Genomic DNA, 15,584 nt, shown 5'->3' on the forward strand with positions numbered 1-15,584 from the left:
CATACATGGTGTGGTTTCTATCTATGGCTAGTCTTGGCACAGTGTACTATATACTTCACTGGTTTTCCTAAACCTGAGCTCTCTTCAAATCACCCAATTTGAATGTGCCATCTATCTCCCAGGATCCTGACTGGTACAAGACAACTAAAATAAAATGGTAGCATCAGTAGATTAGTTTCAACATGGTCAGATTATTGATAGATTCAGGAGCAAATGAATTTGGTACTACTTCAGAATTTTAAGTATGAAGAAGAGCAAAAAAGGCATAAGAAAGGGGACCGGTGATAACTGAATTGGGGGTGGCTCATTCTAGATGACATGGAAAAGGAGTATCTTTCTGAATGACATATGGGAAGAATGCTACATTCTGAGGAGGAATGAGCTGCTGTAAGATCTGGGCCTAAAGTATTCCAGCTTTCCCACCATTCCAAAGGGAATGAAGAAGGACTCACAAATAATTAATAACCTGGTAATTTAATAACAGGAGATGAAAGATCAGACAGACAGAAGTTTAATGAGGGAGATAAGTAGGAGATAAGGTGAGAGGCTTATGAAGAAGCACATCGAGCAGATTCATGTGGGCCATAAGAAAGAGTTTGGAATTCTAGGAGTAATGGGAAACTATTAGAGTTTTTAATTATGGAAGGATGTGCTCTAATCAGCATTTTAATAGCTGGCTGCTATTGGATTGAGAGAGGGAAAGACCGAAATTCATAGGTGAGCTAGGATGTTACTTCTGTAGTACAAGTGAGAGATGATGATAGAAATAGGATACTAGTGATAGATTAAGGACTTTAACAATTATTTTGACAGTAGAGCCATAGGACTTTTTGATGACAATATGTGGAAAGGATAGGAAATAAAGGCTTGAACACCTAAACATGTGACAGTGTGATTTATAGAACAGGAAATATTAGGGAGGGGGGAGATTTGTTGAAAGAAAAAGAAGTTATAGTTAGGAGTTATATCTTGGTTGTGTTTATTTTTATAGGTAGAAGAGGTCAATGACATCTTTGTTACATCTGAAAGAATTTCTTAGCATGGGGATTAGAAGGAATTCAAGAAGAAATCTATTTAGATTCTAATAAATACTAGTGGTTGCAATTAAGCGAAACTCTGCATCCTTCTAACAATTTTAGCAACTATACCACATGTGTTGTTTAGCGTACGCTATCCTGGTTTAAGAAAGTGCTAGAAAAGACACTAGAGAAAGCAGCACTATAGTTTCCTTCTAACAAGGGATGGGTGTAAGACAAAAAACACAGCTAATGTGTAACTGCCACAGCAAACAAGGGAAAGAGGTTTTCAGCTCAGAGACAAATTTTCTGATGTGGATGCCTCTGTTTCTAGCCTCCTTCTAGTAAACCCTCAAGCTTCCAGTTTGCAGGACTACAGAATACAACTGTAGGAAACTTTCTGATCAGCTTTTCTTTGGGCCTTAAAGATTCTGAATCCTATTATCAATTCTAATCCATTATTTTGCCTGTTTTCATTTAGAATCCTTTCCCTACTAATGCCAAGGGTTTTCTCAGTGTCTTCAATACTGTTTTTTGCCCCCTTAGGTTTCAGATAACTCTTGTATTCAGCCTTGATCTCACCTGCACCTTTAGACTACGTCTACCAGCCAGAGACCAGTCTAGTCACTGGTATATGCAGCTTCAGAACAAGCACCCTTATAGGAAGGGGTAGGTTATAATACAGCTGCCGGCTCTAACCTTCTGTGATTCTGTGATCTGAGCTACTGCCTCTAGCATGCTATGTATTATAACTAAGCTTTGTGCTATTCTGTTGTTTTTCCCTCCTACCAATGAAGTTCACATATCTTTCTGGCAAAGAAAAAGTTTATTTTAAAATTCACACACACACATACACACACACACACACTGAACAAATCAAATAAAATCCACACACTAAAACTCTGTTTACTGTAGAGAGAGTTATAATTTCAGCCTCAATTGAAATATAACTTTATATATGTGAGAATTTTGAGCTTGGTGATATGTTCCTATTAATTACAGGCAGTGACAAGACCCCAATTTGTTTTGCTCCAAAGTTAGAATTCTGAACTAAACAATGTTCATATTTCAAAGTGAGAATCAGATTAATATTTGCTTTATTCAACCTCTGGTGCCAGGATCTCTTTTCTTTTTCACATGAAATATAAAAGTGAATCTCAAAAGACTGATCTCCACAACCACTTATACAGTGAATGTGTGACCACAGACACAATCCCAAAGGTCATTAATCAGTCACAGCTTAGCATTTTATCAACATCAGTACAAATTTCTAAGTACCTGAATCTTATGCTGCCATTTGCCAGGATTAATAGATCACACTGTTCCTACTCCTAATACTCCAAAGGGATGTAGAAAATAGGAAAGTAGATTTTCAAGGAAGAAAAAGGAAAAGGAAAAGGGAAAAAAGAAATTACACAGAGTTAAAATAAGTGAGTGAAATAAAACAAGAAAAGGATAAAGTAAAAAAAAGAAAATGAGAGCTCCTTGAGTCTTAAGGGAAAAGTGCATAGATTCTCTTCCACACTGAAATTGAATTCCATGACTTCTCCACACTGAATGTTGTCTTTCTTTCCCAATCCTCACATAAAGTATTTCAGGATGACAAATTGTGCCTTTGAGTAACATTTTAAACAGGTGTATGACTTTCAGATATAGCCAAGGTTGATTCTAGGAAATATTGTGATGTGAGAGAAATGTGCTGGAGCCAAACTTTTGCCTCTGAGCACTTCCCCTGTGTCCCTGTACATTTTCATTTCTCCCTGACCTGTAGCCCTCACAGTCATCCTCCTGCCTCAAGCTCAAGACACAAGTCACTTAATACCCTCAAGGAGGGACACATGGAGAGTCCATAAAATTAAATATAAAATATGAAAGCATATATGTGACAGCTGTGGAGAGGTGGCCCTCAGATCTGCTGTGCAGATACTACTTTACTGAAGCCTCTAGCTGTTGCACCTTTGGACTCGGCACTGCATTTCTATTGAGGTTATGCTGCCACCAGGCTTTTCTGTGTCAATGACTAAGCACAACATGGATACTTAAGCAGACTCATTACAGGGAGATATAGAAGCTTTCCAAAAGGAGATTGTGGATCAAAGACTCCTTTCTTATTTGGCCAGAATTTTGTTGGAACCATGTCACATGCAAGAATCTTTTTCCAGAACCCTCTTCCCCTCTTTCTTTCCTTCCACAGGTCTCAGATCCATTCTATGGTATAAATTCTCTATTCTTCATTTCTTGCTCTCTTCTAGAGTATATCTAGTTCTATTTCAGTTAGTTCTATTTATATTTCAGTTCTATTTCAGTTTTTACCACTTGGTGGTCCTGATGCAAATGGTACTATTTGAGAAAAAAAAAAGATAGAATGAAGATTTTGGACTTAGTCATTCATTCCCTAGAAGAAAAGGATGTAATCCTGAATCATAAGAGGGAAACCAATAGAACACGATGTAAGATGGCATCCTAACTCCTATAGATTTCTCCTGTAGCTACCTGGGGGAATGGTGGAAGTGCACTGATTCAGGTATTTTAAATAATTGTTTCATGATAAGGGTGACAAGGTCTAACAAAAAGGCAAAATTGGCTAGTTATTGCTAACTTGAATTAACTCACTGAAGAGGGATAATGAGGAATGGTTAATAAGCAATTAAAGGCTGTGAGAGCAGAAACTTCTGCTGATAGAATCACAGATATCCAGAAGCACTTTAATGCTGGTTCAAAGCAGATCTTTTATGTTAACGTCAGGGTCCTAGTTGGGCCCCTACTGCATAGGATGGGGACATATGTAATGGGACATCTGTGGATATTGGATTTGCAGATTCCCTCGGGCCCTCAGAACTTGCAGAATTAAGGCTTAACAGCACCCTGTGATGAAGAGGCCTCTTTATCCTATCACTAGGAACCCTCAGAAGCTGAACTTACTGAAATTAGTGTTAATTCCAGTGTAGCCTGGCTAAGGGAATGATAAGGGAGGAAAAAGATTATAAATAAGTGGGAAAGTAAGAGTTATTCAACACATACTGACAGAGGGTAAGGCGGTCATCCTGGGATTGAGTTTTTAGTGTGTGATCAACGAGACCAGAATGCAAAGCTGGATAAATAAGAATTAGTTGACTGGGAGTACTTTATTAAAGCAGAGACTTCAGATAAGGGTGCAAACTCACCACCAGGGGTCAATTAGAGGTTGAGTGAAGTGGAGTTGTCCAAGGTGTCCTGCAGACTAGAAAAGTAGAAATAAAGAGGTTAAAGAAATTGGTCATGGGGCAGCTGAGTGGCTCAGTTGGTTGAGTATCCAACTCTTGATTTTGGCTCAGGTCATGATCTCAGTATCCTGAGATCAATTCTGGCAACAGACTCCACACTAACTATGGAGCTTGCTTGAGATTCTTTCTGTCCTTCTCTTTCTGCCCCATCCCTACTTGCATTCTCTCTCTCTCTCTCTCTCTCAAAAGAAAGAAAAAAAGAAGGAAGTGACCATGTTGAAATGGTACACAATGTAAGGCCAGATGAGCAACCAGATGATTATGTTTTACAGGGTAGGCCAAATGGGCCTTCACTAGGGCCATCTGCAATGCACTTGTAGGAAGGACACTGAGATCACTAAGGGTTTCAGTGATGATTACCCTCTGTAGGTCCAGTATGAAGGTAAGAGACAATCACAAAATGCAGCTCATTAATATCCATTGCAAGGGATAGGTCTTGAATGAACAGAGGCCAGGTGACAACACTTAATCTCCAGGAAATGGAAGATTATACTTAGTTCAATGACCAGTCAAATTGGAGGAAAAATAAAAAGACATGACTCATGAGGGGTCGTAGTGATGTTAATAGTGTATGTTATGCCTTAAGACAAGATAGGTTGGCAGTCAACAGGGGTGCTACTTAACATATGAAATTAAAATAAAATTGAGATTGAAGTAACAGGAGGCTGAGGCAATTTCCCCAATAAAAAAAGCTACAGTCTTTTGCTCAGTACTTGAATCTGATCTAATTTTTTTTTATTTTTTAAGATTTTATTTATTTATTCATGAGAGACACAGAGAGGGAGAAAGAGAGAGAGAGAGAGAGCATGAGCAGAGACACAGGCAGAGGGAGAAGCAGGCTCCATGCAGGGAGCCTGGTTAAACCGCTGAGCCACCCAGGGATCCCTGATCTAATTTTTGAATCTGGAACCCAATGACTGAAGACGTGGTTGCTTTCCTAAAAGTAAGGGATGTAACACAGCAATAATTATACACAGAAAAGAGCTTCACCCATGGGCCCAGTAATATCGAACATTGAGGGAAGGGAAATACCCAGACATTTTAAGGACAATGTACACAGCATCAGGGTTGTCATTAATAACCTGAAACTGACAATTCAAAGTGACTCCTGTTGCAATGGTGACTAAGAAGGACCAGATTGTTTTTTTTTTTCTTTATTTAAATTCAATTTTCCAACATATAGTACAATACCCAGTCAGGGCTCATTACATGCCCTCCTAGTGCTCATCACATCATGTGCCCTCCTTAATGCTCATCATCCAGTTACCCCATTCCCTCATACACCTCCCCTTCAGCAACCCTCAGTTTGTTTCCAGAGTTAAGAGTATCTCATGGGTTGTCTTCCTCTCTATTTTTTCTCCACTGATTTTCCCCCTTCCCTTATGGTTCCTTGCACTATTTCTTATATTCCACATATGAGTGAAACCACATGATAATTATCTCTCTCTGGAATCCCTGGGTGGCGCAGCGGCTTAGCACCTGCCTTTGGCTCAGGGCGCAATCCTGGAGACCCGGGATCGAATCCCAGGGAGCCTGCTTCTCCCTCTGCCTGTGTCTCTGCCTCTCTCTCTCTCTCTCTCTGTGACTATCATAGATAAAAAAAAAAAAATTATCTCTCTCTGATTGTCTTTCAGTCAGTATAATAAACTCCAGTTCCATCCATGTCAATGTAAATGGTAGGTATTCATCCTTTCTGATGTCTGAGTAATAAGCAAATAATCACATCTTCTCTATGCATTCATCTGTCAAAGGAAAGGACATCTTGGATCCTTCCACAGTTTGGCTATTGTAGACATTGTTGCTATGAAAGATGTTCCATCTTTCATAGCAACATCTTTTCGCTACATCTGTACCTTTGGGGTAAATACCCAGTAATGCAATTGCTGGGTTGTAGGGTAACTCTATATTTAACTTCTTGAAGAACCTCCACACTGTTTTCCAAAGTGGCTATACCAGCTTGCATTCCCACCAACAGTACAAGAGACTTCCCCTTTCTCCACATCCTCACCAACATTTGTTGTTTCCTGCTTGTTAATTTTAACCATTCTTACCAGTGTAAAGTGGTATCTCATTGTGGCTTTGATTTGTATTTCCTGGATATCAAGTGATGTGGAGTATTTTTTCATGTGCTTGTTGGCCATGTGTAGGTCTTCTTTGGAGAAATGTCTGTCCATGTCTTCTGCTCATTTATTGACTGCATTGTTTGTTTCTTAGGTGTTGAGTTTGATAAGTTCTTTATAGATCTTAGATACTTGCCATTAATCTGATGTCATTTGCAAATATCTTTCCCCATTCTGCACATTGCCTTTTAGTTTTGTTGACTGTTTTCTTAGCTGTGTAGGCATCTCAATACTTCATTTCTTCTTTTGCTTCCCTTGCCTTTAGAGACATGTCTTGCAAGAAATTGCTGCAGCTGATGTAAAAAAGGTTGCTGCCTGTGTTCCCCTCTAGGATTTTGATGTTTTCCTGCCTCACATTTAGGTCTTTCATCCACTTTGAGTTTATCTTTGTGTATGTATAAGAGAATGGTCCAATATCATTCTTTTGAATGTGGCTGTCCAATTTTCCCAGCACCATCTATTGAAGAGACTGTCTTTTTTCTAGTGGATATTCTTTCCTGTTTTGTTGAAGATGAGTTGACTATAGAGTTGAGGGTCCATTACTGGGTTCTCTCTTCTGTTCCATTGATCTGTGTGTCTGTTTTTGTGCCAATAACATGCTGTCCTGATGATCACAGCTTGAAGTCAGGCATTGTAATGCTTCCAGCTTCGGTTTTCTTCTTCAACACTCCTCTGGCCATTTGGGATATTTTTTGGTTCTATACAAATTTTAGGAGTATTCATTCCAACTCTATGAAAAAGGTCCATGGTATTTTGATACAGATTGCATTGAATGTGTAAATTGCCCTGAGTAGCATAGACATTTTCATAATATTTATTCTTCCAATCCATGTGCATGAAATGTTTTTCCATCTCTTTGTGTCTTCCTCAATTTCTTTCATAAGCATTCTGCAGTTTTTAGAGTATAGATCCTTTTTGGTCAGGTTTATTCTTAGGCATCTTATGGTTTTCAGTGCAATTGTAAATGAGATCAATTGCTTGATTTCTCTTTCTTCAGTCTCATTGTTAATGTGTAGAAATGCGACTGATTTTTATGCACTGATTTTGTATCCTGTCACGTTGTTGAATTGTTGTATGAGTTCTAGCAATTTTGGGGTGGAGTCTTTTGGGTTCTCCACATACAGTATCATGTCATCTGCAAAGAATGAGATTTTGACTTCTTTGCCAATTTGAATGCTTTTTATTTCTTTGGTACCTGATTGCTGAGGCTAGGACTTCCAGTACTGTGTTGAACAACAGTGGTGAGTGGATATCCCTGTCATATCTCTGACCTTAGGGGAAAAGCTCTCAGTTTTTCATTATTTGCTATGGGCTTTTCGTAGATGACTTTTATGATATTGAAGTATGTTCCTTCTATCCCTATACTTTGAAGAGTTTTAATTAAGAAAATATGCCTCATTTTGTCAAATACTCTTTGTTCAATTGACAGGATCATATAGTTCTTGTCTTTTCTTTCATTAATGTGATCTAATAAAATTGATTGATTTGTGAATGCTGAACTACCCTTGCATTGCAGGAATAAATCCCACTTGGTCATGGTAAAAATCCTTTTAATGTATCATTGGATCCTATTATCTATTATCTTGGTGTGTATTTTGACATCCATGTGCATCAGGGCTTTTGGTTTGTAATTCTCCTTTTTGATGGGGGTCTTTTTCTGGTTTTGGGATCAAGGAAATGCTGGACTCATAGAACAAGCTTAGAAGTTTTCCTTCCATTTCCACAGCCTTTTAAACAGTTTCAGTAGAATAGGTATTATTTCTTCTTTAAAAGTTTGGTGGAATTCCCCAAAAAATGCATCTGGACCTGGACTCTTGTGTCTTGGAAGGTTTTTGATGACTACTTCAATTTCCATGCTGGTTATGTGTCTGTTCAGGTTTTCTATTTCTTCCTGCTTTGGTGTTGGTACTTCATAAGTTTTCAGGAATGCATCCATTTCTTCCAGATTGCCTAATTTGTTTGCATGTAATTGCTCATACTATGTTCTTAAAATTGTATTTCCTTGTTGTTGATTGTGATCTGTCCTCTTTCATTCATGATTTTATTAGTTCGGCCATTTTTTCTTTTCTTTTTAATAAGTCTGGCTAAGGATTTAAGTACCTTATTAATTCTTTAAAAGAGCCAGCTTCCAGTTTCATTGATCTCTTCTACTATTCTTCTGATTTCTAGTTCATTGAGTTTTGCTCTAAACTTAATTATTTTACTTCTGCTGCTTGATTTAGGCTTCTTTGCTGTTCTCTGTCCATGTCCTTTAGGTATAAGACTAGTTAGTATATTTGAGATTTTTCTAATTTTTTGAGAGAGGCTTGTATTGAAATGTACTTCCCTCTTGGGACCACCTTGCTGTATCCCAACCATTTTGAACAGTTGTGCTTTAATTTTCTTTAGTTTGTATGAATCTTTTTAATTCTTCCCTAGTTCCCTAGTTAACCCATTCATTCTCTAGTAGGATGCTCTTAGCCTCCAAGTGTTTGAGTTCCTTTCAAATTTCTTCCTGTTGTTGAGTTCAAGTTTCAAAGCACTGTGGTCTGAAAGTATGCAGGGAATAATTCCAATCTTTTTGTACCAATTGAGACCTAATATGTGACCCATTAGGTACATTCTGAAGAAAGTTCCATGTGCAGTTGAGAAGAATGTGTATTCTGTTGCATTAGAATGGAATGTTCTGTATATATCTGTGAAGTCCATCTGGTCTAGTGTATCATTCAAAGCCCTTGTTTCTTGGGTGATCTTCTGCATACATGAACCTTCCCTTGCTGTGAGTGGAGTGTTGAAATCTCCTACTATTAATATATTATCTATGTGCTTCTTTACTTTGGTTATTAATTGTTTGATATAATTGGTTGCTCCCACATTAGAATCATAAATATTTACAATTGTTAGATCTTCTTGTTGGATAGACCCTTTAAGTATGACATAGTGTCCCTCTTCATCTCTTACTACAGTCTTTGGTTTACAGTCTAATTTATCTGATATGAAGACTGCTACCCCAGCTTTCTTTTTAGGTCCATTTATATGATAAATTTTTCTCTACCCTCTCATTTTAAGTCTGAAGGTGTCCTTAGATCTAAAATGAGTCTCTCTCTCTCTTTTTTTTAAAGATTTTACTTATTTATTCATGAGACACATATATAGAGAGAGGCAGACATAGGCAGAGGGAGAAGCAGGGTCCCCAAGGGTAGCCCAATGTGGGACTCAATGTGGGACTCGATCCCAGGACTCCAGGATCACACCCTGAGCCAAAGCCAGATGCTCAACCACTGAGCCACCCAGACATCCCTAAAATGAATCTCTTATAGACAGTATATGGATAGGTCTTTTTTTTTTATCCATACTAACACTTTATGACTTTTGACTGGAGTATTTAGCTCATTCACATTCAGAGTAACTATTGAAAGATATGAGTTTAGTGTCATCGTATTGCATGTCCAGTCCCAGTTTCTGCAGACTATCTCTGTTTCTTTGAGTTTCCTCTTCACTTATAGGATCTCCTTAATATTTCTGGTATATCTTGCAGAGCTGGTTTGGTGGCCACATACTCTTTCTGTGTACTGGAAGCTCTTTAGCTCTCCTCCATTCTGAATGACAGCCTTGCTGGATAAAGTATTCCTGATTGTATATTTTTCTCATTTAGTACCCTGAATATATCATACCAGCCCTTTCTGGCCTTCCAGGTCTCTATCAAGAGGTCTGCTATTAATCTAATATTTTTCTCTCTGTATGTTAGGAATCTCTTGTCTCATGCTGTTTCAGGATTTTCTCTTTATCTCAGATATTTCCAAGCTTAATTATTACATGTTAAGAAGCTGATATATTTTTATTGATTTGGGGAAATGTCCTCTAACTCTTGGATATGAATCTGTCTCCTTCCCCAGTTTAGAGTAGTTCTCAGCTATGATTTGCTCCAATATACTCTCTCTCTCTCTCGCTCTCTCTCTCTCTCTCTTTCACTCTCCAGGAACTCCTATAATATGGATTTTTTTTTCAAACTATTACTTATCTCTTAGGGCTTCTTGTCATGGGCTCTTAGTTCTTCATTTCTCTTTTCCTCAGCTTCCTTCCTTCCCATCAACTTGTCTTCTATGTCACTTATTCTCTCCTTTGTCCCATTTACCCTAGCTGTTAGAGCATTCAGTTTAGACTGCATCTCAGTTACAGTATTTTTAATTTCAGCCTAAGTAGATCTCATTTCTGCACTTAGAGATTCTCTAGTGTCTTTTATGCTTTTTTCAAGCTCAACTAGTAACTTTATAATTGGTATCCTGAACTCCATCTCTGACATCTTACTCAAGTCCACATCCATTGGATCAGTGGAAGAGTATTACTTCTGGTTCTTTCTTTTGTTATGAATTCTTCCTTCTAGTCATTTTGTCCAGTGAAGAATGGCTGTAGGAGTTGGCAGAGTCAAAAATATCAACTACAACCCAAGCAAAATACACACTAGATAATTCTGAAGAAGTCAGGAATGAGAAAATAAAAGAAAAAAGATGTAGACAAAAAAAAAAGTAAAAAGAGAGAGGGAAAAAAGAGAGAGAAGAGAGAGAGACAGAAATAGAGGGGAAAGAACAAGGAAGGAGAGAGAGAATATAATCTCACAGAGTGAATGAAACAGGGTTATCCACTTGGTCCTGAGGATATTTTGGTCTATTAAAAACAGGTACTAAATTCCAAAATTATTAAAAAATCAATATATATATATATACAAAAAATGAATACATTGAAAAGAAGACAAAAATGAAGAATTTATCTACAACATGTACTTGTAAAATATGAAAGTTAAAAAAAGATCAGTTATGTGACCTAAGTCAAGGTCACTCATGCCTAGGATATTTTTTTTCTTTTTTTAAGATTTTATTTATTTATTTATGAGAGACACAGAGAGAGAATCAGAGACACAGGCAGAGGGAGAAGCAGGGTCCCTGAGGGAAGCCCAATATCAGACTTAAAAATACAGATTTAAAAAAATAAGAAACTAGTTGAAATGAGAAAAAAATGGAAAATTTTGAAATATAAACAAATCATAAGAAAATAAAACCTCAAGTTCTATATATGTGCAATTATCAGGGCCCCATCTGGGAGCACTTTTGCCTGCCTGTGTGTACACCTGTCCCACCCCCTGGAGGAAGCAGAGGATCACCCCACTTATGTCTGTTGCCGGGCCCTGGCACAGAGAGCATTCATCTGGTCGAATGTGCACTTACCTCACCTCTCCCACAGCAGGGTGAAGGGTTGCTGTGTTCCAGTCCTTTGCAGGGACCCAGCATGGGGAGCAGTCACCTGATACAACTGTGATCCTCAGTTTATGGCAAAACAAGCTGAGCCTTCTCCCAGGCTCACTGACCTAAACCGTTTCTCTACTCCAATGCCTGGGAACTCTGCTGGCTCAGCTTCCTCTATTCTTTTTGTGCCTCCAGGAATATTGAGACACCACTGTCCCACCTGGGATTCTTCCCCATTTCACCACTGAGCATGTGTCAGGCAAGGAATACTCTTACAGGAGCAGATTTCTAAAGGTCCTGATTTTGACCCCCAGGGCTGCATCACTTTCCTGAGGCCTGCTTATGAAGGCTCCCCCCCTGATATTTATTTTCTGATATATTCTCTGCATTTCTCTTCTCTGCACTCCTACCTTGCAAAAAATGCTCACCTTTTTATTTGTAGAGGTTCCCCACATTCTTTCCTTATATTTCAGATTGAATTGATAGGGTTCAGGTTGGTTTAATAGTTATATAGCTAAATTAAGAGGATCAGATTGATTGAGGATGCCTACTCTTCTTCCATCTTGGCTCCTCTCTAAATTATTAAGTGGATTTCTGACTAAAGTCTGGTTCATAGTGGACTCTCTGGTCTTTCAGGCCCACCCAGTGGTCCCAAAATATATAATGAAATTGAGGTGCTGAGAAAGTGAGTAAGGTGAGCATTTACTCCTTGGAATGTGGAATAAGTTAACAAAGTGAGAAAGACCAAGTAGAAACCTCTGAAGCATGATGCCTCCTTCTACCCAAGACAAAAAGTAAAAAACTTTATTTTATCCTATGTATGATGGCAATGATTAGTGCCACCATTAAAATTTTAGTAAGTGCAGGGGTGAGTCAATCATATTTTGACTTTTTTTTTTTTAACCAGTCAGCCTCCAGAAAAATGCAGATGACTCCTGAAGAACTCTGGACTATCACAGGCACAATCATGCAGTAAGCGATCATCACAGCTATGGTGCCAGATATTTCACATATTATTCAGCAATTTATTGAGGAGTACTCTCTTCTCCATTACAATCAATCAAGAGGGTAAGGAACCATTTACATTTATATGGGAGTGAACAAGAGTATCCATTTCTGATTTTCCTTCAAGTCCTGTTAACTCCAACGGTGGGTGTCATAGTATAACCTAGAGATATCTGAACCACTTGAACAAACCATCAATCTCCTGCTACATGATCCTCTCTTAGTGAATGTGTCTTGAGAATTCTGAACTAAAACTAAGGCACTATATAAAGTATTTTTGTTGGAGAGGGTCATTTTTTGCCATGACTTAAAAAATTACTTTATCAAAATATTCTATTATTCAAAAATCGTCTGTTTGCTGGCCTAAATCAGGTGTTGTCCAAAGATTTTGTTCATAGATCAAGTCTTCAGTTAAAAGATAAATAACTAAGTAAGAAGGAAACCATAGATAAACAGTTTAGAGACAAAATATAAAGTAGTAGTCAACATGTTGCTAACATTTATATCATCCACACTATAAATATATCACACCATGATGTCTGCGAAATCGAATATATCTCACTAATTTTCTTAATTGTACCATGATTGTCTGTTGCAGCTTATACAGTTAGGTTACATTGTTAGGGAGCATATTACATATCAAGTGAAATTTATGAGAAGCATTTAGGAAGTGTCACTGATCAGGAAATTGGACAGATTGGATTGTATATATGTGTGTGTCTATCTTTCAATATGTCCTTATGCTTTGGTGACTAACAATATAAAGGAGTTTTATTTCAAAAGTAACATAAATTATGTTTTACTGTTTTTGGAAAGCATAGGTCTAAAGTGCTATAATGTAAAATATGCTTACAACTGAAATATTCAATAAAAATAGTGAATACTTATTAAAGTTTTTGTTACTATTATGAGTGCTATTCTCAGTACTCTATATATATTGATAAATTTACTCTTCATAAAAATCTTGAGGTAAACACAATTATTGTAATAGAGTCCTGGCAAAAGATGCAATACTCAAAACTGAATAATTGATAGCATATACATCAAAGGGAGGGGCATTTAAAAGTCCATGGGTATAGTAAAAATATAAGGGGTGGTTCTACATCTTGGAAATTCATGACAGTGGTTTAAAAATTTGGAAAATGCCTGATAGCTGCAATTGATAAAGAGATATCTTAGATATCAAGAGTAAGTGAAAAGAAATGATTCCTGTGTTTTCCTTATGCACTTAGAGGGATGCATATCTGATTACTTGAAGTAAGTAACATGGGGCAATAATCAGATTAAGAACATTTTAGTTTGAGGCAAGAGAGAGAGGAGAGATTAACAGTCAGTTGCATGTGAGGTTTGGAATTCATAGATTTCTAGGTCAGAGATATACTTTGGGGAGCTAACCTGCACTTTAAAAAATGGGGTAAAATTTGAAGGTTTGCTCATGCACTCCATGCTATCCTAAAGCAAAATAAGAAATATTTTAAGATTTAAAAAGGGCATTTCAACTAATCATTGAGATTGACTTTAAAAATATTATACAATGTAATCTGAATTCATGTCAGGGCTTATATTTTTTGAAACTATAAATTGAAATTTATGGAAATATTTAGGGATATAGTTATGATGCCTAGCTTTTTTAAAAACAAATGTAATATATAGATTTTTTATTCTTTCTTTCTTTCTTTCTTTCTTTCTTTCTTTCTTTCTTTCTTCTTTCTTTTTTAAAAGATTTTATTTATTTATTCATGAGAGACACACAGAGAGAGAGAGAGATGCAAAGACACAGGCAGAAGGAGAAGCAGACTTCATGCAGGGAGCCTGAGGCGGGACTCCAGGATCATGCCCTGGGCCGAAGGCAGGCGCTAAACCGCTGAGCCACCCAGGGATCCCTAGATTTTTTCTTTAATATTATTATTAAGATTTAGCAATACACAATATAAAATTTGACACATTGGTGGAAATTATGTTTCTTAAAGTTACAGAAATTATAAGAGTTTTTGAGAAATCATTAGGCTATAAAGAAATAAATATTCCAACTCTTAAATATATAAAATATAAATGTATCACTTTGGTTTCATGATTTTTCCCCCACTATTTTCAATCACTTTTTTTGTTTAGATTGAGATAAATTGGGTCTATTTCTTTAAAGAATAGATAAATTTTTTCTCTGCTAGTGGTTATTTGTGTAGTCCTTCAGGAACTCTTAATTCAGCATAAGTACAAGTTGTTCAGATATATATCCAATGTGATAAAGAAATTGACAATGAAATTGTCACCGAGATGTTCCATGATTGATGATCCTTCTTAACATAAGATATCATTATCAATTCAGGGTCATCCAAAAGGAAATCACAGAACTGTCAAAAGCTTCACACTACTACTTTTCTCAAAAGAGACATTGCCTAAGTTTTGTGTAGTTAATAAGTTTTCTGTTTTGTTGGAAAAATAAAATAAAACTTACATAATAAAAAGATTTTTTTTAAAATAACTAAACTCACTGATAACTCCTAAGGTAGAAATATCTTTCACTTTTCTTTCTACATTTAAACTGAAAACTCAATGGAATTGTTTTTATTATTACACTTTAATTTATAGGGACTATATTAGACTTGAACATTTGATAATAAAATAATGCCTATTATGTGGCATAGGCACTTTCTAAAAAAACAAAGTCTCTCTTTCTACTGCTGTAAATATGTGCATGCATGTATTAGAGTCGATATTTTTTAAATCTGCACTTTTCACTTGTATGTGGAACCTAAAAAACAACAACAAATGAATAAGCAAACAAAAAGCAGAATGAGATATATAAATACAGAGAGCAAATTGATGGTTGCCAATGGAGAGGGGGATAGAAGGATGGGTAAAATGGGTGAGGAGGAGTAGAAGTTACAGGCGGCTTCCAGTTATGGAATGAATAAGTCATGGTAATAAAAGGTTCACAGTAGGGAATATGCTCAATGATAT

This window comes from Vulpes vulpes, chromosome 14 (assembly GCF_048418805.1).
Source record: "Vulpes vulpes isolate BD-2025 chromosome 14, VulVul3, whole genome shotgun sequence".
NCBI lineage: Eukaryota > Metazoa > Chordata > Mammalia > Carnivora > Canidae > Vulpes > Vulpes vulpes.